The sequence below is a fragment of the Lemur catta genome, chromosome 11 (assembly GCF_020740605.2).
Source record: "Lemur catta isolate mLemCat1 chromosome 11, mLemCat1.pri, whole genome shotgun sequence".
Taxonomy (NCBI): Eukaryota; Metazoa; Chordata; class Mammalia; order Primates; family Lemuridae; genus Lemur; species Lemur catta.
In genome coordinates, this window is record NC_059138.1 from 42,346,880 (window position 1) to 42,370,880 (window position 24,001).

General features: G+C 33.7%; 2 pseudogenes; both read right to left on the minus strand.

Annotated features, from left to right (window-relative positions):
- Positions 1 to 24,001, minus strand: part of LOC123646973 — a 76,795-nt pseudogene that overhangs the window by 34,476 nt on the left and 18,318 nt on the right.
- On the minus strand, positions 512 to 625 carry LOC123647838 (annotated as a pseudogene).

Sequence of the window (24,001 nt, forward strand, 5' to 3'; positions counted from 1 at the left end):
GATTTTATCTTTAAGTCAATGCTTAGATAGTTTTTCTCTGTGGAATTACTTAGATGCTTTTTACCTGTTACATAGTAAAAAGGATACAGCCTAAGAGATTCTTCTTAATCTGAGTTTCCAGAAAACCTAGAATCATATTCAGTGCTCATTTGCTAGTAGCTAAGTATATTCAGATACCAAGGACTGCGTATTATTTTTTTCCACATATTATTTTGTTTCTCTTGAGTTACTTATTTGACTTTTATTCCACATTCAAAATACTAGTCTCTACTAAGTATCATGAGGAAGCACATTTTTTTAAATGTACAGCTTTATTGAGGCATAATTGGAATACAAAATCCTGTATATATTTAATGTATACAATTTGATGAGTTTGAATATATGTATAAACCCATGACATCATTACCACAATCCAGCTAATAAACATATTCATCACTTCTGAAAGTCTCTTTGTGTCCCTTTCATTACCGTGTGTGTGTGTGTGTGTGTGTGTGTGTGTGTGTGTGTGTGTAAAAATATGGTAATGTGGAATGCTTTATGAATTTGCATGTCATCTTTACACAAGGGCTCTACTAATCTTCTCTGTGTCATTCCAATTTAGTATATGTGCTGCTGAAGCAGGCACCATGAGGAAGCACTTTGAATGTTATGAGAGGACACTAATAAACATATCTATTAACATGTACTCCACAGACAGTTAGATTTGGCATCTTGATTCTACAACTCCATCTGAAGGAGGGAGGAGACATTTATACTTATTTTTATTATTGATTTTCACCAGTCTGAAGTCCTTTCTTTAAAAAATGGAATTGGCTACAAAACTGCCTAATTACTCTTTTTCAATTGTAAAAGTAATATGTACTCTGTTAAAAAAACAGAAACAAAACAAAGTGAAGATACCACTGCCCTGCATTTCCCCAATCCTGTTTGTTGTAGCTAATCATTGCTAGTAGTAGTTCTTTATATAGCATTATAGAAATTGCTTTCAAATTACCTTTTAATTAGTTTTAATTTTCAATAGGTCACTTCAAATCTATTTACAATGTATCCAGAGTATGGGTTATAAAATCAAATAAGTAATTGGGGGTCACTAAACGGTTAGTCAGCACTGACAAAAAATTATACTAAAGTTCATCAATTCATCCGTCTATATATTTGTACAAAAGCCTACATGTCTAATTAGCTTTATATAGTGATTTAATTCTAAATGATATAATGTATAGACCATTAAATTATAGAATCTTAGAGCTGATAGTAACCTTGGAACTAAATTAGCATTACTTCCTGATTTTACAGATAAGGTAACTAAAACTCTGAGGACTAAATGAACTAGTTCAATGAGATAGAACCAAATCCCTAGACTCCCAACTATATATGAGATAATGTGGAATTCTGTGAATGGGGGAGGTGACAACTAACCAGGGGCACACAACAAATCAAAGTGAAATACAAAACAGCCACCTTATATGTCACTGATAAAAAAAAAAAGCACAATAAATCAAGCCTAACTGTGTCAATAATGTTTGAGGACCTGCATTACTCTATGAATAACAAAACAGAATGTACTTGTTCCCAAGATGTTTACAAGCCAGCTGGGGAGGTAAGACATAAACATGTGAAAACAAAACCAGAAATACAAACAGAAATTAGTACAAAATGACTTATGAAGAAAGAATACGAGTGCTATAGGAATGATAGGCAGGAATAACTTGCTGTGCATAGTGATGGTGTCATGGAAGAGTTAGGATTTCAGCCAGGCCTATAGGATACATAAAAGAGAGAAGTTTCCAATAACAAAATAGGCATGAAAAAAGGTACAGAAATAAGAAAGATTTTGGTGTGTTCAGAAGATGGTGAGTAACTGAAGTTAGCTAGAACACTGGATTTGTATATGTGAAAACTGACAGTATTAAATGGCAGGTATGCTTTGATGGGTGGACAACTCTAAACAGCATACTTAGAAACTCAACTTTACTGTGTAGGTAGCAGGCAGCCACTGAAAGTTATTGAAAAGAGGGCAATATAAAAGTGGTATTTTTTCTGGATGACTCGGGTAAAGAGTATGCTAGAGAATTGGGGCTGGGGTAAGAGTTGATGTTAAGGGAGCCAGTGAGGAGATCATCTCCTATACTAGTGCTTGGGTATATGTGGAAAACAAGCCCTCTTCTGATAAAAATTGTCTCTATATCTTTAATTTCTCTGGATAACTGTAAGAGACAGAGAATCTCAAATGAGTAGATGATCTGCAATATGACTTTAAACAATGTCCATATCCATCTATTCATTAAATAGTGTTATGGGTTGAATTGTGCTCCCCTCATTCGTATGTTGAAGTCCTAACCCCCGGTATCTCAGAATGTGACCTTGTTGAGAAATAGGGTCACTGCAGATGTAATTAGTTAAGATGAAGTCATACTGAGTAAGATGTTCCCCAATCCAATATGACTAGTGTCCTTATAAGAAGGAAAAATGTGGGCACAGAAACACACACACACACACACACACACGGAGAATGCTATGTGAAGATGAAAGAAGAGACCTGGGTGATACTTCTATAAGCCACAGAATGACAAAGATTGCCAGCAAACGACCAGAAGAGGCATGGAACATTTTCTCTCACAAGTCTAAGAAGGAACCAACCCTGCTGACACTTTGATCTTAGACTTCTAGCCTCTAGAACTGTGATACAATATATTTCTCTTGTTTAAGCTACTCCATTTGTGGTACTTTATTACAGAAGCCCAAACTAATACATGTATCAACACTAGAATCTAAGAATATAAAAAGACATCAAGTCTTGGAGCTTGGATTTTGATGTTCTCTTGAGGCTTAGAAGGAAAAAAATGCTATTAATTGAATTTGCTAAATTTGAGTACTGAGAAATTCTCATAATGCTTGGTTTTTGGATGTGTTCTAAAAAATCCAAGAATTGTGAAAAAGAAGAAAAATCTAAGTTAAAAATAAACCTTCAAGGTTCAATCTTCTTGGTTCTAAAGATTCTGTGTGATAGTAACAGCTTTTTCTTAATATGTAGTCATAACTGGCATCTTAAATGTGCCTGAGTTCAAGTCATTTTTTCACTGGTTATTTTTTAGCCAAGAAAATCACCCCTTATCTGTTATTTCTACTGTTGCATAGAAAATTGCCAAATGCGAAGAGGAATATTACCATATGATTTGGCAATAATTTCCATTATTATATTGCTCATAGGTAAACCATTTCTACATCTTTCTCTTATTAAAATTTTTCTTACATTTTACCTGTCAGATTCAAAGGAAGAATAGAAAAAAATTGGATGGGATGAACAAAGGAGTTCCTCCTTTTTGAGGGAACAGTAATACTCGCCACTGAAATTTTTCTGAGGTTACCGTTCAGACCTAATTATCAACAAAGAACCATCATTTTTTTTTCATTTCCTTATAAGGAGTCTTTCCCTAAAATCCCTTCCTATTTGCATTTCTAATCCCATTAGGAAACCACTTATTAACACAAGTAGCTTTATTTCTAACAATTGCTCTTGTGAACACCCATATAATTTCCTATGAACACTTTGCCTCTCAGAAAAATCAATCTACTTTTGCAGTTTTGTTTTCAGCATATAAAATTTAAGATGTAACACTTTACCATGAGTTTTTTCCCTTCTAAATTTCAACCTGTGGTAAGAAATCTTCCTAAACAGCCTGTGGTTCTGATTTCTCTTGCTCAGAAATATACTGCCTGCGCAATAAAGAATACTTCCTTTTCCAGGCACTAAGGCCCTCTGCAACTTGCACTTAGTCTTTCTCTAGTTTTCTCATCCATTAAATCATCTAAACAAAGGTAGCATATTCACCTTATGGAGTGCTGAACCCTCTACATTCCTGTGCTATTGCTCCTCCTCAAGTTTATTAGTGTTGGAGTACTTCCCATTCCTAAGGCCAGGATCCCAGATTAAACCTTTCTTTACACCTACCTGATCTCCTTAGGCAGAAATGATGGCTTCTTCTGCATTCTTAGAACTATGCACTCACACAAATACAGAATGGCTTGCAACCTTGTGCCTAAGTGTGTTTCCAATTCTTCCTTGAGGGCAAGGTATGTGTCCCTATACAATTGGTTATCACTCATTGAATTCACATCTGTGAGAGTAACACAAATATTCTGTTATAGTATCTTATGTGAGCACAGAGCCTCTAGCTTGCTTTAACAACCTGAGTCATTGGTTCTCAGATTCCCTGTAAATGGTACCATTTCTTTGTGGCCATTATCCTAGCAATTATCGGCCCCAACAATCCTCACCTTTCTTAGGTTAATTTGAAAGAGTCTTCCTCTTTATAGTTTTTATTTGGCCCTAACATGTCTTATACAATGTTTTCTTTTACCAAGAAACTGTTCCATAAATATTTGTTGGTTAAAATAATGAATAAGTGAGTATCCATCATGTAAACATCTTGCAGAAATATACATAGTACTCTAAAACAATAACAAAAAAGATCTGACCCTACTGTCAAATTTACTATTATATATTTAATTCTTTATAATTTTATTAAATTATTTAAAAACATGATCAACACTAAACATCCTCATTTCTGCCTACTCAGTCCTGCCTTAATTACCCAAGCCTCTCTGTTCTTCCATAATCCAATGACTCTTCCTGTGTTAGCCTTTCTTCTTTACTTCTGCCACACTGTGAATCGTTCCTATATTGGGGAATTTCTTCATTGACACTGAGTGATCAATTTTCCTTCTTAGCTTTTCAACCAGGCCTACATTGCACATGGATTATGCTACCTCTCAGAGCTCTGTTTCTCTTCTCTTGTCTCTTCTATCTTATACCTCTTCCTTGAGCACCATACTTGCACTTCCAACTTACCAGACTTCCCACATTGAAGAGCTGACTTTTCACTCTTAACTTTGACATACATAATACTGAAGGGATTCCTGAGAGTAACATGTTGTTTGTTTATCCCTTTAGTAGACTTCAGCTGACAAGTCTAAGAAACAGTAATGAACAATAAAAGCATGGATAACATTTGCGTAGTTTTTATTTGGAAATATTTCATGTATATCTTTGTATGCATGGACATATACTTTACCACTAAGGTATACTATCTCAAAATTATATCTTAGAAAAATTTTAAGTAAATTTACTAGTTCTGTATTATTTAGAAGATTCAATACCACTTAGCATCATTTACACATTATCTTCTGATGGTGATAAATTATCCTTAGAAATTATCAGGGGAAACTTGCACTGATTAAAAAGCATGCTAGTTGGTAAATCCTTTGCTCTAAAAATATAAGGACAAGAATATTAAGATTGTGCACATGATAAAATAAATAACCAAATAAGATACAATCTTATTAATGAAATAAGTTAGCATTTTTACAATTTGTGAACAATGCCTAGTTAAGAGATGATTTGCATTTTCTGAAATGTTTTATTTATTTTCCCCAAAGCAAAATGCTGTCATTTAAGCAATCTTATATCAGCTCTGTTTTAATGTGTTATAGCTCTTGTAGTTTAATCTCACAAATAAAGGAAATTACAATGATCTTTGAAAGTGAAAATCCATTGCACCTCTGATACCATTTAATGTAATCAGAGTATGGTCATAATGGGAGACCATTTAATGAATATATATGCTCTGACATTGGCTCAACTTTATTATATTTATTAACCAAACTGTTCAATGCTATTAAATAATTATACTTTGCACTGGTAACTAAGTAACATGCTAGGAAAAAATATATAACTAGTCATTGTAATGTCCTTCATAGTCAAAGCTGTGTCTTATCAATTTCACTGTCTCCACTAACTTGCATATTGCCTTGCATATAAGTGCTCAGTAATTTGTGTGTTGAATATTAATTTGAAAGGAAGTCTAGAAACTGTTTTTCTCTACGTTTCTATAAATCAAAAAGATCAGGTTTTTTTTTTCCTTCTTCTTCCTTTTTTTTTTTTTTTTTTTGCCATCAGAGAAAAACAACTTCTCAGGAAAAGTGTAGCATTCATCATTTACAGCCACTTTTGATTTTTCTATTTATGTAGCTCATTACTTTTTTTCCAGGAGAAGGAAAATATTTTTAATCTGTTGTGAAATCAGAGTTTTATCATTTTTGAAACTTTAACAACATAAAATATATGTGCATTAATCACTGTGCTCACTTCTGTTTTAGAACAAAATATGCAATGCAGAGGAAGTCGACGCATTTAAGACAACAGGAGAGAGTAACAACTCTGCTCTACATCATTAATTTTGACAAATATTCAAGCAGTCTTAAATTTTTTAGCTTAAAAAAAGACATCTCTCACATTTAAGTAAAATTATTTTTGCCATCATTTTTTACTCACAATTTTCTGTGTAATATTTTATTTGTACATAAAAGAGGCTATCATTAAGTTTTATGGACTTATAAAATATAGCAGTATGTTCATAATTTGCTACTTCCTTTTATCAATATCCATAAAAATTTACAATTAGGTGATATTATTTCTCAGTAGAAATAGGCAGATTGCAGAAAAATCTCAGGGATTTATAAAATGATACAAATAAATTCTAAATGTGCCATCAAGCATTCATTATCTTTCAAATGTTGTTTTTGCTTACGAATATAACACTAGATTGGACGTGAGGAAATCTGGATGCTGTTTCTCTATTGCTTTATAATTTTGGGCAAGTCATTCTGCTTCTTAGGATCTTAGCCTATTACTTGGAAAAGGAAAAGATTAAATAAAATGACCTCCAAAGACCCTTCTACTTAAAATTTATAATAATAATAACAATAATAATAGCCAGCACTTACTATGTGCCAAGTCCTGATTATTTAATCCTCACAGCATTCTATGTGGTAGTTGCTATTATTGTTCTTATTTTACATATAAGAAAACTGAGTCCAGAGAGGGTGAGCAAGGGTGACCTTGTTCAAGGTCACTTCGTTTAAAGGTGGCAGTGCTAGGAATTGAACCTAGGCAGCATGGATCTATAGTCTGTGCTCCTGTCATATTCTACTGACTCTTTTTATGAGGAAAATTACATGTTTCTACTTATGGCATTAATTGAAAGTTTCATTCTTTCCCTCTTGGTGTTGAGGGAAAATGAGCTTTAAAGCCAACAATCTTGAGGTTTTTATCCTAAATCTATCATTTACCTGCTCTGTGACCTTGAGTTAGGTGCTTATACTCAAGTCCCTTTCCTTTCCTTATCTGTGAAATACGAATATTCACCTATCTCACAGGGCTGTTGTTTGAGGGTTAAGACTTAAGATGCACGGTCTTGCATGTATTCAACCAATTTTATTTTCTTCCCTCATATTTAAGCTACAGGAGCAGATGCTGAGGCCAGAATTTGAAGTTAGGACTGCATAGTAGGCATTTTTAGGAATCACACTCCTAATAACTCAAATGAGACTTAAAATAAGACCAGTACAGAAGTGTGGGGAGTCATGAAACGAAATTAAAAAGAGAAAAACTTTCATGTTCCTCTAGGGTGTACCCAAGTGCTTCAAAGTCTTAAAAGCTGGAGTTCCTGGTAATTTGTTCAACTCAACCTTTATGTTAATCCCAGGGACATGCAAACCATCAAGATCATCTGGTAATGATACAACAGTTTGTTAGAATCTCAATTTTCGGTCCACAACCTCATGCACTCTGCCTTTTTTACACGAATCCTTAAACACAGAATTTATTTTAGTCTTTCAAGGGCATTTTGGGAACACAAAATTTAACACATTTCATATTATAAAGAACAAAATTCTGAGAGAAAATGATAATAAGGGCCTTGCCCAATTTTCTTATTATTCTACAGTTAAATCAATATCTGTCCCTCTCCCACCTTATAACTCTGTTTTAATTATAGATATAAGAAAAAGAAAATAAGGGAAAGAACACTTGGCATACATCTTCCTTTGAATTTCTGTGTGACAAAGACTTAAACAAATATTTTAGAAGATGGGCTGAATGAAAAATAAATTGACAGTAGGATTAGTTTTGAGGAAGATTCAAGGATATGGATTAAATAGAGTCATTTTTCCTATTAAAATTTTGAATTCAGATAAGAACCACATCTCTTTGTTTTTCTATTGAGTTCTAAATACTTTGGTCTGTTACTGAGAAATTACTGTTATATATTTTGGTGTTTAAAAAAAGTACCTCAGAAAGAATCCTTGGAAATTAGGAAAATCTGTGTCCCTTTGCTTAGTTGATTATACAAACTAAATGGACAAACCAGTTTAAATAGTTCATTGAGAAAAGTTAGAGTATTAATTTATTTTATTTAATGAAAACAGCTTTATTAGGTAACTTTTGTTACAGAGTAGTCCCATATACCTAAAGAGTCATATAACATTTGAAAATAAAATAGTGAGTTTGATTCTAAAACCAAGAAAAGTTGTATAAAGCAAAGAAGTAATATACTGCAATATAAAAAGTACACTTCATGTTAAAGAATTATATAACATTATATGTATAAATCTATTTGAAGGTATTCTAGAGTTGAAGGATTTATACTAAAGTAACCAGGATTCATGTGAATCAAAATATTATAGTGGCTCTGTTTTGTTTTGTTTCACATCTGTTAAAGTTTATTTAAAGTTAAAATTATCTGTTCACAAACTTTAATTACCTACAGTTACGTATAACAGAAGACACTGCAGAATTGTATCAACACAATAATTTCAAGTTTGTCATCTATTAACAGGTAGGGAGGGACTTCCTCAGTGAAAATTATGCTTGGAAGAAAAATTGAATAACGTACTTAATATTTTATCCATGCATGAGAAAAAGTATAAAGGGGACATGCTATTCTAAGTAAAATTCCACAACTACTATGGAAGAATTATTGTAATATGTCAGATGTATCAGTTTAGGTTGAAATAGATGTTTTAGTTAAAATGATTAAAACAGCAAATTAAGCTCCGGGATTGTGAAAACGTACAAAATTATTACAATTCGTGGAGTATATCCAAACTTTAAAAGCACTTCAATGTGAAAGATGAACATTTGCTAAAAAACATGGATCAGTCTGTGCTGTGCAGAATTCACATGAGGCAAAGCACTTATCGATTGACATGTACCTTAAATCTTTCTTCTGCCACTTCAATATTTTAAAGTGCCTGGCACTGTGGTGAGTGATTAAAAGTGTCAACTATTTCACTGTTCTCAGTGATTCAAACTTGTATAGACACAAGGCATAGACCTACAGGGAGTAGATCAAAATTATTAATTTATTTCTTCAAATCAAAAGCACAGTAATTAGCTATATTTTGTTTTTATTGAAATGCAGTCCCTTGTCAGGAACATTGCCTACATTTCCTGCAGCAATAAAGGTTATAAGAAAATGCTGTATATAAATTAAAGATAAAAATAATGCACCTGGATTGCTGGAGAATAAATGATGCATTCCTATCTTTTTAGCAAAAAAACACATTTAGCAACTCTTCATGCTTATGGGACTACTAAAAATAAATCTTGGGATTTTCATAAACTCCTCACAAACACAGATGACTTGAAGCATGAACAAACAGCTTTGTCTCATTTGAGGAAGTCTTAACCAAGCGGTGATTTGGGAAATGGTGGTCAGCCAAGTAGAAATCACTTTGAAAACATTTTCTCTGTTGGTAGATTTCCAAACACAACTTTGTGAAAGTCCTGGGTTTCTTGAACCTACTTCATACTGGTCAGAGATGGGTAGGAAGGTCTCTTAGAGGTCATCTAGCCCAGAATTGTAGACAGTTCAGAAATCTCTTTAATAAGAAGCATCCCAGACTCTGTTAAAGTATATCCAGGAGGCAGGGTGGGGAGTGGGTAGACTTTGCAATCTGGGTGTCCAAGCCCTGCTTACACTGGGATGCCTGTTCCCATAGGGCTATCATTACTTGAGGACTAACCTGGGCACCAGATAATGTATGATAGAATTTAAGGAAACATTATTCACTAAGAAGCTACAGTAATCATTAGTCTCAGATCTGAAAGAACCTTATCTCAGCAGATGAGGTTGAGAGTATAACTAACGTGTTTATATTCAAGGGAAATTAAACTTAGAGAACAACATTTAAAATAAATAAGCTCGACCAAGAGTGACACATGGTAGCTGAGTTTTAGAATTTTGAAAGAGTTCTAAAATTGGGAGCAGAGTCTTGCAAATTGTATAATAATGCCAACTAAATAATTTTGTTAAGCCCTTCCAGTATGCCAGGATTATTACTTAGTGTGCTTAGCGATTTTACATACTTTAACTTATTTCATCCTTCCATCAACCCTGTGAGATAGGTTCTATTAACACCTTCATTTTAAAGTTGAGGAAATGGATATTCAGAGAACTTGAAATGTGTTCCAAGACAAAGGAATTGCAAAAATTACAGAAAGGGAAGAAGTAGGAAAATTAAGGCAAAATTACTAAGGTGTAACAGCTTTCTCTGCTGCTCTCTGTGGCTTGTTAGCTTCCAGTTTTATGGTTTTCCTTACTTTCTAGTAGTTTTTGAGGTATACATTTTAAATTACACCTACATTTAAAGAAACAAGCTTATTGCTACTGATCAGAACACAATCACAACCCCTAATCAAAACAATGGAGACACAGTACTGTTTTAGTAAGGTTTGAATGGTGAATTATTTGAAAGGCAACCCAGATGGTTGTGGGGCCTTTCACACAATGTGTCTGTCACTGCCATGACTTTTTTGTTTTTCCCAAATCAGACAGCTACATAGATAGACTGACAGATGTAGATGTATTGCTTTAACTGCTTACCAAAGAAACCTGATTATTAATTCCCCTTTATTCTTTGTGAACTAATTAGTTATACTGACAAAAAACAATTGCTGTATATATAAACATTTCAAGACATGGTATCAACGGGGTCAAACTTCCTATTTTGAAAGAGGCTATATTAACATATTTAAGAGATTAGTATCTTCTGACTCTTATAAATATAATTCTGAATCTTAACTTTATATGATCATGCCTATATAGAAGCATATAAATATTAACATGTCATTTAGAAAATTAAATTATTTATAGAACGTGAAATTGTAGACAGTATCTTAAGAAATTACCAGAAAGAAAAATGCCCACATATATATTTACAGCATCCATCTTGCTTAAAGGATGCAATGTTGTACTATCTGTTGTTCTTAGACAATAGTATTCACAGGAGTTGTATAATAATGATATGTGAAATGAGTTATATGAAAACAGTTTTAATTCATAAAGCAGAAATGTGTAGAGTATCTAGGAATTTATACTATTACATGCATTACAAAGTCAGTTAGAACTTAAAATAATCATTAGTTAGAAGGATTTTCTGTTGAATGCTTATTCTGGAATTGCTAATGAATAACCTGCTGTGTTACAAATCTCTCAGCCCCCACAGTAATCTATATCAGCAATCAGTACTAATAAGAATAGTGGAAGTGCATCTATCTTCAGGAAGTCATTACTACTGCAGTATTTACTCTGTACAATTTAAACATTAAGGAGGAAAAACAGAAAAGTATTTTGAAATGAAAACCGAACAAAGCATGCAAATGTTTCTTATTCATAGCATCAATCAATTTTCAGAAAAATCATGTTGATCTAGGAACATTCTCAACTTTCAAAGCCTTTACATTGTTTTGACCCTCAAAAAAAAAAAAAAGAAAATACAAACAAGAACTGTTCAAGATTAAATGATAATCTGAAACACGTTCTAAAGTATTGAAAAACCTGGCTATAATACTGGCACTGACAAAAAAAAAAAAAAAAACAGTCAAAGTAGACCTTTATTTCTAGAGTAAAAGAAATAAACTGTGTCACTGTGTTTAAGAAAACCATGTCATAACCCACAGCATGACTGAATACAAGACTAAATACAAGACACAACATTTTGGGGTTTTGTCATGGGGTCTTACTTTATTAAAGAGATTATTATTTAAATCAATGAGTAATACTCATTCCCTAGGTCCAAAATTAAGGGGAAGTCTAGCAAATTTCAGTTTTGCCTGTCAGCCAAAAAAAGAAATTCTCACGTTTAAATGTACAACTATGTGTATAACCCTCAAGTTTAAATCTAGAGACAATTACAATGGGTATTAAAAATAATCCCCAAGGTCATTTCACTCATTTTGTAGATTCTTTCAGTATTGGAATTCTGACAGTCAAGCTTGTTTAATTGTTGAAACACTACTGAATAGCCAGAAGCTGTGATTTCTTCAGATTAGTAAATAATAACCCAAAGGACTTAAAATCAAAGAACAACTAACAAAGAGCCAAAGCACCAACATTGTATCTCATCAGGCTTGTTGACAATGCATCCTGGGAGACATGACTCTATACTCAAAGCAACACCATGCAAGTTTCACTCACTGAACCAGGCATCTTATGCAGGGCTCCCAGCAGAATTACTTGCCAACTCAGAAAGAGCATTTAAATCCTCACTGAAATTATGCTGACCCTCAGAAAGTTGTCTGCATATCAAGGAAACCATTTGTTCCATCAGAAAATAAAAAATGGGCAAATAAAAATAAATACCATCACTTTAATATTCTCTCTTAAGACCACCCTGCTTCATTTTTAACTTTAGATTTTAAAATCTAAAGTTAAATGGTTTACTCAAGAGTCACACAAAAACCTATAAATGAATATTCATAGCAGCTTTATTTTGCAATATCTAAAAACTGGTATCAGCCCATATGTCCTTCAACAGTCAAATGGTTAAAGAAACTGTAAGTAGGCACACACCATAGGATAACAGCAATAAAGGGATTTATTGCTGAAGAGATTTTTAAAAATCCCTTTATTGCTGATTTTTGTCACTTTAAAATATTTTAAGAATATTTTACAAATGCTTTTTAAAGTAACAAAATATTTTAAGAATATTTTTTAAAGTAACAAAATCTTGATACATGAAACAACTTGGATGAATTGCCAGGGAATTATGCTGTGTGAAAAAAGCCAATTCCAAAATATTATATACTATATGATTCTGTTTATGTAACATTTGTGAAATAACATTTCAGAAATGGAGTTAGAGACAGAGTGGGGGAGGGCTGGTCATAACAGGAAAACAGGAGAGAGCCTTGTGGGGTTGTAACTCTTCAGTATCTTGATTATGATGGTGGATATAAAAATCTACTTAGGCAATAAAATTGATACAACTTCGTACACACAAAGACACACAAATGAATCCAAGTAAAACTGGAAATATTTGAATAATATCAGTGGACTGCATCAATGTCAATATCTGGTTGCGATATAGTTTTTCAAAATGTTATCACTGAAGGAAACTGGTTAAGTATACAAGGGATTATTTCTTATGAATGCATATGAATCTATAATTATCTCAATAACAATTTCAATTTAAAAAGTCCTGCTAAATTCCAGATTCACTATTAGTGTCCTTTTCTGTCATGTTACTACTGAAATAGAATTTCTTCATAGGATATATTTTAATGTTAGGTAAAACACACACAACCTGGTAACTAATGCCTGGTATACAAGGATTTTTTTTCATATACAAAATTATCTTTATTAAAGATGGCAGTTTCCAAAACTCATTTTAAATATTTTCTGTCAATTTATAGAAATTATTTTCCAAACTAACTCAGATTTAATAGAAATATTCTCTCATTCTAGACACAGATGAACTTCTTGACTTTAAACACAGACTGCTAAGAAGGCCAAGGGTAAAACGTTAAAAATTAGCTGATTCTGGTAGTTCAAGAAAACTATAGATCAAATCCCCTCTTCGTCTACTTAACCACCATTTGAAAGAACTCTAAGATCAGAAATTGCAAGAATAGTGCTGTGGCTAATATATGGAAGAAATGACTATGAGTATATAGAAATATATGAATTAAACTAATGGGATACATGATATTTAACTATTTGTCACTTGCCAATTCTTCTAGAGGACTATACTACTGGTATAGAATTAATCAGTGGAAAGTCCTACTCAAAGAATCTTAATGCATTATTGATTTGGCTTTATTTTTATTTTATTATCTTTTAATAGTCAGGTAGTTCTAAACAAAATTGAGTGATTTTGGAAGAGGGAGGGAACAGAGTTGACCAGGCAATGCAGTAAAGAATTAAAGCACGAAGGGTTCTTGGCAGCAGACAGACATGGTTTTCACCAATTATGTTCTGTGATGTGTAAGTCAATTTGTCTAAACCTTAGTTTTCTCATCTGTAAAATAATGATTGCAATAGTAATGACTTTATAGTGTAGTGGTAAACAATAAATGAGATCATCTGTATGTGTTTAGCACAATACCTGGCACAAAATATATGTTCAATAAAAAATTCTTATCAATTTGATTCATCTAGTTTTCAGGTAGGGTTTTACAGCACTTTATTGATGAATAAGTATTTCTAATTACTTTTGAAAATCTTATAAGCCAAGACAAAGTTGGATAGATTTGGGATATCTTCCCCATTAAGCTCTTTATTAGTACAGTGGATATACCCCTGAATGCCCAGTTCTCATCAGAATTCATATCCACTTCTAACAAGGGCTGAATAGAGCCCCAAAGCCCCAAGGCTGTGGAGTCAACACCAAACCTTGATCCAGGCTTGTCTTTCACAGTGGAGTTTCCTATGAACTGGCAACCAAATGAAAAAGCATTCCTGAAACTTTGATAATCAGGAAGGGAGAATATTCTATGGACAGGACTGGGCCCTTACAAGATGACTGGACAATATATACTGTTTAGACCAGAATTTTTCAGAATGAGGCATGAGTCATTTGCATCATACTCAATTCGAGAAGGGCTAAGTTGTGCACCCAGGAAAACACAGGGCAAAATAGAGATAGTACACTAGAGCTAGACAGGGCATGTAAACCTCAGGAATCAGTGGAAATTCTAATGAAAACTTTGGACTTAACCTAGACTTGAACTGGCTAGCATCTAAATCTGTTATACCTACATCTTTGAAGAGCAGAGGGTACCTAAAATGAAACCCAAAGTGATAATTGAGTTACACTTTAGGGTCCCATCTGAAGCATCTTACACTAAGTTAGCAAGGTCAAGGTACACCTTGATTAAGTCATCTCATCTCCCTAGAGTAGACCCTCACTATGTTTGAGTGTGGAACTACTTGACGTAGGGTAGAGGAAAGTAGAGCTTGACTTTGCCTGTGCTATTCTGAGAATAACACTTCAAATTCATAGGGAAATTGTGGACAATATTTGGGGTTATGGGGCAGGAATATACAGGTCAAGTTTGGATGGTTGAGAAAGAAAAAAAGACAGAAATCTCAGGTTTCATTTTGCTCTTTGATCAGTCTTAAATCCTAATACTGTGCTGTGTGAATCAGTGTAGACTCTAATGACATCTGATGACCAGGAAGAGTTTTACCTTACCAGATGTGGTTGAGGAGTCCTGGTGTGGGAAATGTTTCCTTATATAAGGAACTAGGCAGAGCTGGGGAATGCAATACCAAAATAGGACCGAGGAAAGCATGGAACCAGAGAAGTACAAGATGTCATAAGTAGCCAGAGAAAGTTTTGATTCCTTTGCTTGTCTTTACATAAGGCTACAGGAGAAGATTTGTTGCCCCAAGAACTTGCTGGTTTTCAGGGTTCTTGGTTTTCAGGCACTTTTTTGCAATGAGAAGCATGACCATGGAGATATTTATTGAGGACTCATACCACTGACATCTCTAAGGTTGTATTTTTTTATATTGTTATTATTGTTTTGCTCTTTCTCATTCTTGACTATTTTAGAATAGTCATTACAGGAATATTCTGTTTCATTACTGGAATATTCTGATTCTTATAGTGAAGCTATTTCACAGTTGCATAGGAATTTTTCATTGCTCTGATGTATGCTAGTTTTTAATTACTAATTGGATTTGCCTTCTATATAATTTAATTACTAATTTAATTTCCCTACTATAATTTGTATCTTTAGATTTTTCTGTTCCTATATGGTCCTTTTCCAAAATAATGAATCTTTATAATTATTGAATGCTTTTGAAGGAAAAATTATTCTATTTTTAACCCTATTATTTATTATTTTACTTACTTTGTTATTTTACCTACTTCAGTTATTGATGGTGTATCAGCTAATTTTTTACTTTATTGGTTATATCTTCATTTTATTTTGGATACCACTTACATTATCACTAATTATTTTTTAAAATCTTTAATATTTTTATCTTCAGGTATATTATACTCCTTTCATATGTCTTCACTTCTATTTTACTCACATTTTAATCTTCTACCATCCCTTTTTATTTTAATGATTATTTACTCTTCTCTTGTTCATACTTTGCTTTTTTATTTAAGTTTTTCCTATTAGTAGAGTCTCCAGGGGCAAGTGCACCCATGACCAGGCTCCACTTCTGCCCTCCCAGTTGTCTCAGAGGTCACCAGCTCCCTTTGTGGGTCTCTCAGAACCACCTCACCCAGGAAGGATTGAGATGATACTGATTTGCAGCATAGTCTTGACTTTCCTTCAGATTGAGTAAGTCCTTTACAACATGAGTGGGTGTTATTTTTTAGGACAAAACATTCTTTGAATTAATTTCTTTCAGATGACAGGGTTGGGGAGGGAAGAGTCATCCTGACTTATCACTGGATTTAAAGAGTACTACTTGAGTAGTGTAAAATTCATTAGTTACTTAAGCCACAAAAGAGAAAGTGTGATCCCATCATCACCATTCCCGTGACCCATGTGGGTGTCTACCTCTTAAAGCTAAAGGTTTTTAAGATCATTATTGATCAAAACATAGGAGGAAAGAATTCATATGTGAACAGGATATTCTACAAAAAGCATATTTATCCAGGTATAGTTCTGAATCTCTTTTAAGAAGAAATAGGAACCATACCTGAGCGTCTCTACTATTAAATGTAGCTCCTACACTGCAGAAGCAGGGTATGTAGCAGGCTTTAGACAAATACCCAAACTCAGAAAACAACTTCTTGTGAAGTCCCAGAGGGTAAAAATAAGAGCATTGATTTTTAAGGTGCTTGGCAATTCTACTGCTCAGACCTAATCCCTCCTTCTTTACTCCATGTCCACAGGCTGATCTGCAGGCAGGTCTTTCTCACTTTTTTCATAGCATCACGTCAGATGAAACAACTCAGCTTAGTCTGGATTCTGCAATGAGGGAACATACATGATTCATTCAATGCAGACAGATGCAAAGGCTTTTCCATTTTTCCTTCATCCACACATTCTATGTCTATTCAGGAAGCCTGTTTGAAATTTACATAAAAATCTATTGTAGAGAATATTGAGAGGTCCCATGATGCTACCAGAATAAATAAAGACAACAGGAGGCATTGAAATTTGCAGCTACAATATCCTGATCCCAAATCTGTTTTCCTAGGCTTGTACAACTCTTAGCACAACTTAAAATTGGAAATCTACAATGTGCGATAAAGGATGTGGGCTTTTTAGTGTTGCATGTGGAATACGTAATACACATACCTACACATATGTGTGTGTTTATTGCTTTATTGTCTGTAAACTTGAGAGGAGTATCAAAATATCACTCACCACCCAGAATTGATAGCTGATCAGATTTGTTTTGTTTTATAAATAAACATAAGCAAACATCATAGATCAATTTGAAGTTTTCCTCCATCCTTAGTCCCACTTGCCTCCCCATCCCAAGAGGCAAATTCTGGCATAAATTTAGTATGTCATACCCAAAATTATTTTTATATTTCTTTATATTCACATATTATGTTTACTTCTCTATAGCTACACTTACGCTTTTATTCTCTTAAATTAGGTACATGTTAACATAAATCGTTCTTTTTAGTGGTAATCATAATATGATTAGACAGGGATAGATGTGATAACTGAATAATTTATATCTACCTTTAAGTTAGATATTTATACTTTGTGTGTTTTAGCTTTTATTTTTTAATAAGAATCTCTAGGCAATTTATTGTATATATCTTCAAAGAGAGATTGGACAATACATACAAATTATAAACAGTTATTTGATTTTTTTTTAGCACTAGCATTTGCCCACATCTTCATGACCTTACTTTTACTTGTGGAAGCAGTGGATACCTTACTGTACTAGATAACCTTATTACATTTTACTAAGGGTAAATAAAATATGTATACATTCTTTGGTAGACTCATGGAAATTGGAAAACTTAATATGCAGCTTTGGAAAGTATCTGATTTCTCTTAATGCAATTTTATACTTATAAAAAAAAGATTCATGTCTTACTTTGAATCATTATACTTATATCAATGAAGGCTACAATGTTTCAATCAATTATAATGAGTAAAAGGAAAATGATAATTCACACATAAAATAAAAATCCTTCTAGCAGGACTGGAAACAATGGGCCGGCCAGGCTTCATGGTTCAGAAAGAATTAAATTGCCCATTTTGGGGAGCTGCATTAGCTGTCTTTAATGGATGACCATTATAGAAAAGACTGACAGATAAAGAACCCTGGTTCTACTTTGCTTGACCCTTAACAAAATTACTCTAATCCCCATACTATAGCCTCAGATTCGAAGGCTTAATATATCAGTGGAAAAGTTTGTAACAGAAATATAGCACTTCTCTGCTCTTAAACTTTCCTTTTACTTCTAAAGGATGATTACATATATAAAAAAAACCTAAATTACTTAATTCATGGTCATTTTTCTCATTCTTGAAGCAACTTTTTCAGGAATTTTATGGCTTCCAGAAAGTGTAGATATTGTTGTCTATTTTAATTAAGAAACACTGGAGTGAGAAATCAAAACATAAGAAATATTATGCTTTTACCAAATGTCCATTGATGTCTAATTATATTCCAGTTTTTCCATGAAGTCTGCTCTGGTCCCTCCAAAGACAGTAATCTTTTCTTCATCTAAAATCTCACAGTATTTTGTCTATTCCTCTAGTGTTTTCTACCTAGTATTTTAAGTATTAATTTACATGTCCAGTCTCTAAAATAAAAGTATAACCACTGTCTTAACATCTTAGAATGTTCAGTGAATAGAAAAGTACTTGAGAGTTGGTAAACACTGAAAAATATTTTCAAAAATAAAAGGATTGTCAGGTTAATATTCTAAACTTGCCTCAAATAACTTACTCTATTCTTAAAAAATTGTATTACTCAAGGGCATAATAACTAATAATTATACAGTCATGAGCCACATAATGACATATCAGTCAACAAAACACCACCGATACAATAATGACAACAGTGGTCCCATAAAATGACAATATATTTATACTATATCTTTTCTATGTTTAGATATGTTTAGATACACAAATATTTACTGTTGGATTATAATTGCCTACAGTATTCAGTATAGTAACATGCTGTATAGGTTTGTAGCCTAAGAGCAACAGGCTATACTATATACCCTAGGTGTGCAGTGGGCTCTACTGTCTAGGTTTGTGTAAGCACACTCTATAAAGTTCACACAACGATGAAATTGCCTAATGGCCTGTTTCTCAGAATGTATCTCTGTTATTAAGTGATGCATGACTGTACTAGTTTTTAGAAATTTTGAATGCTTATAGGTAGTTCTTAAAGTTTAGCTTTCATAAGAATCACCTAGAGAATCTAATAAAAAATTCATTTTTAGTTCCTATTTTTAGTGATTCTGATTTAGCAAGAGGCAGCCAATAATCTACTTTGTTCCACGCACACAGGGTATTCTGATGCAGGTGGCCCTCTTTGAGGAAAATACATTGGACATTATTTTTCATGCTGTATAGGCATTATATGACTTAATATCCACTACAGAACAACCCCATGAGTTAGCTGCTGGTGTACTACGCTATTTTATCAGTTAGAATCTGAGGTCTAGCTAAAGGGTCAAAACCTATTATACGTTGCCTGATTCCACTCCCTTATTCTTAACCTATGGTACTTCATGGAATTCTAACAGAACATTAAGTTAAAAATTTGTGCTATAAGGCAGACATTACATTTCCTTTTTTTTTTTTTTTCAAATGAATGGTACTAAGATTATTGCCAGGGTAGTAATATTCATGCTATATTGAAGTTATGTCTCCTTTTTATTGTTGAATAAAGATTAATGAAAATATTGGAATTGCTCATTATTGGCAAAATCTCAGGGAAGATGATATCAAATGGGTAAGGTGAAAGAAGAAACACAATAGCTTGAATCTTCTCTGACCAATATAATTACCTTCTGAAAACTGTTAAGTACATCCAGGAGAACTAATTATCACAAGATCACAGAATGTTCAAACTTGTCTCTTCCAATTCCTATATTCCATCAATGAAAAAACAGGTCTATAGAGGGTAAGCAATTTTCCCTAAGCCACATTGGATGGAGATGGGAAAAGAATATTGGTGAAGTAGACTCTAATTGTTCTACTATATCAGAAATAATTATTATCCACTAGCATATTTTACTTTCCATCATTAAGCAAAAAGTTACTACTCAACTACTAATGAAAATATTACATGATAAGTGAGTACCAAAGAGGACATAATTTCTAGTACTCTGCTTAAGAGGAAGCTTTCTGTAGTGGACAGCATCACATCACAGTCTTTGAGTCAGAACACCTACATTCGGGTTATTATGACACTTTTTAGTTGTGTTACCTTGCAAAAATTACTTAATCATTCTCTAATTTTATTCATAAAATAGAAACAATAAATCTGTCTCATTTATCTTTTAGGATTGTTTAGAAAAATAAGTAAGTTAATGCCCAAGAAAGAATATGGCGATATCATCTTATATGCAAAAACAGGCTTTAATTAATAAATGTTTAAATTCAATGGTGCTTGTTGGTAAGAACCTTATAATCTAATCACTAAACAAAGATATGTGCATAAAAACTATAGAACAAGGCCTAACGGGGTGGGGGGTGAAGGTGGAAGCACATATGAGAGAAATGAATATATTGTAGTATGTGCCTCAAGTGGGATGAACTCCTTCTGATTGGGTTGTTAGGGGGATTCTTCATGGCTGAGTTTGATTCAGAACTCAGACTTAGCTATAATGATTACTGAAATCATTAAAAACAGTATTCCATTATAATAATAGTAATACCTGTATGCTAAAATATTAGGTACTTAATAAATGTTTTGGAGTACATCACAACGTTAAGGTATCAGTTCCATGAGATGCACAACAAAGAAAGTGAAACACTGAAAAGTAACTAGGGCTATTTTTTGATTCTCCACAATTTCCACATTTGCTTTAATTCCTTGCCCACAAAGAATCATTTCACTTATGTCTTCTATCTATCTACCTACTTACCTACCTACTTACCTATAATCTGTCTAAATCCAAGCCTATAGTCTAAATTATCCTATAGTTTGACACCACAGCTTCTGTTTAAAATAATTATGTATAAGAGGAATCGTCTCATTAAATTTGTGTTAAAGTGTAAGGATTAACACTTTAATTGATGTGAAATGTTTAGAACAGTATCTAGCAGAAGACAAGCTCTCAATATATATTATTCAGCATGATTATTATTTCACATTTAAATAAATTTTATTCCCAAAGAAAAAAAAATCCCAATTTTAATTGATAGTTTAATAAATGAAAAATAAATAAATGTAAAATATAAAACTCAAGATGTTATTTTTCACTGAAAATAGTGGCAACTTAAAAAATTTTAATTTGTTAATTTCAAATATTACTGAAGATATCAGGAAATAATACACTCATACCCTGCTGTTGGAAGTAACACTGGACTGACAGATTGGAGGCCGATTTGATAATAAGCCATCAAGTGTAAAATGCACATTAAGTCCTAACGAATCTTCTCTGTAATACCTAATTTACAGAAAGTAATATGCACAAAGCAACATTATTTTTAAAAATGAATTAAATCAAAAATTTCAAAATTCCATTAATAGGGAAATGTCTTATTGGTAACATTATGTCATGTTATTTTAATATTATGCACCAGTGGAAAAGAATATGTGAAAGCTATGTGTACTTACTGGAAAGCTCTTCAAGACATACCACTGACTGAAAAAAAACAAGTTACAGAAACACAGACTATGATGTGGTACACAAACACCCATACACACCAAACAGTGCTATTCAGTTTATAGGAACATATGTATGTAAGTGTTATGGGTCGAATTGTGTTCTTCAAAAAAGATATGTTCAAGTTCTAACCCCTTGAACCTCAGAATGTAACCTTATTTGGAAATAGGGTCTTTATAAGGTAATCAAGTTAAAATGAGATCATCAGGGTAGGCCCTAACCCAATACGACTTATACCCTTATAAAAAGGGGAAATTCAACATGGAGACACACACACAGGGAAAATAACATATTAATAAAAAGACACATGGAGAAGGCTATCTATAAGCCAAGGAACGCCTGAGGCTACCAGAAGCTAGGAGAGATGGCCCAGGGCAGATCCTTCCCTTTGCTTTCAGAGGACACATGGCCCTGCCAACACCGTGATTTTGAACTTCTAGCCTCTAGAACTGTGAGACAATGAATTTCTGCCTAGGCCATTCAGTTCGTAGTACTTTTATGGCAGCCCTAAGAAAAGGAAGTCATAGAAATAGTCTTTTATGCAATACACAAATAATATTATAGTGGAAACTTCTGGGAAGTGGACTGAATTTGCATATGGTGTTTAAAGGAGAAATGCCAATTTTTTTTTATCACAATAATGTATTACTTGTGTATTTAAATTTTTTTTTTTTTTTTTTTTTTTTGAGACAGAGTCTCACTTTGTTGCCCAGGCAAGTGACGTGGTGTCAGCCCAGCTCACAGCAACCTCAAAATCCTGGGCTTCAGCGATCCTACTGCCTCAGCCTCCCGGGTAGCTAGGACTATAGGCATGTGCCACCATGCCCGGCTAATTTTTTCTATATATATTTTAGTTGGCCAGATAATTTCTTTCTATTTTTTTAGTAGAGATAGGGTCTCGCTTTTGCTCAGGCTGGTCTCAAACTCCTGACCTTGAGCGATCCACCCGCCTCGGCCTCCCAGAGTGCTAGGATTACAGGCATGAGCCACTGCACTGGGCCCTAAAATTAAATAAATTAGAAAATTACATTTCTTTATGGGTAAGAAGAGTCCACACAATCAAAACTCAGAAGTAGACTTATGTGGCATTAGTAAAGTTTTCCCTCAGTTTTCAAGTTCCCCCTTTACAGTCCCATCTGCCTTTCTGGTGCTCAGTGGCAGCACTACTGCCTTTTGGTTACCCAGTGTCACCATTTGTCCCTCTGCTATATGCAAAGCAGTCACCAAATGACGATGTGTGCAAGTGGGCACTAAGTAGAAGCTGGTTCTCTTCTTTCTGCTTTCTCTTTTCTTTTCTTTTTTTTAAATCTCAGAATATTAGAGGGTACAAATCTTAGAGGGTATGAATCTTTGGTTACATGGATTGCTACTGTACTGCTTGAGTCAAAGTTATAAGTGTGCTCATGATACAGATAGTGTACACTGTACCATTAGGTATGATTTCACCCATCTGCTCCTACCCCTTCCCATCTGCATGATTTCCACTGAGTTTTACTTCCATCTGTGCACATGAGTGCTGATCAGTTAGTTCCAATCTAATAGTGAGTACATTGTGGTGTTTGTTTTTCCATTCTTGCAATACTTCACTTAGGAGAATGGTCTCCAGTTCCATCCACATTGTCGCAAAAGGTATGAATTCATTTTTCATGGCTGAGTAGTACTCCATGGTGTACTACTCCACATTTTATTAATCTTCTCATGAACTGATGGGCACTTGTGTTGATTCCACATCTTTGCAGTTGTGAATTGTGCTGCCAAAAACATTCTGGTGCAACTGTTTTTTTAATAAAATGACCGTTTTTCCTTCGGGTAAATACCCAGAAGTGGGATTGCTGGATCAAATGGTAGATAGGTCTACCTTTAGTTTTTTGAGGAATCACCATATTTTTTTCCATAGAGGTTGCACTAGTTTGCAGTCCTGCCAACAGTGTGTAAGTGTTCCTTTCTCTCTGCATGCATGCCAGCAACTATTGTTTTGGGACTTTTTGATAAAAGCCATTCTCACCGGGTTAGGTGATATCTTATTGTGGTTTTGATTTGCATTTCTCTGATGATTAGTGATGTTGAGCATGTTTATGGGCCATCATTC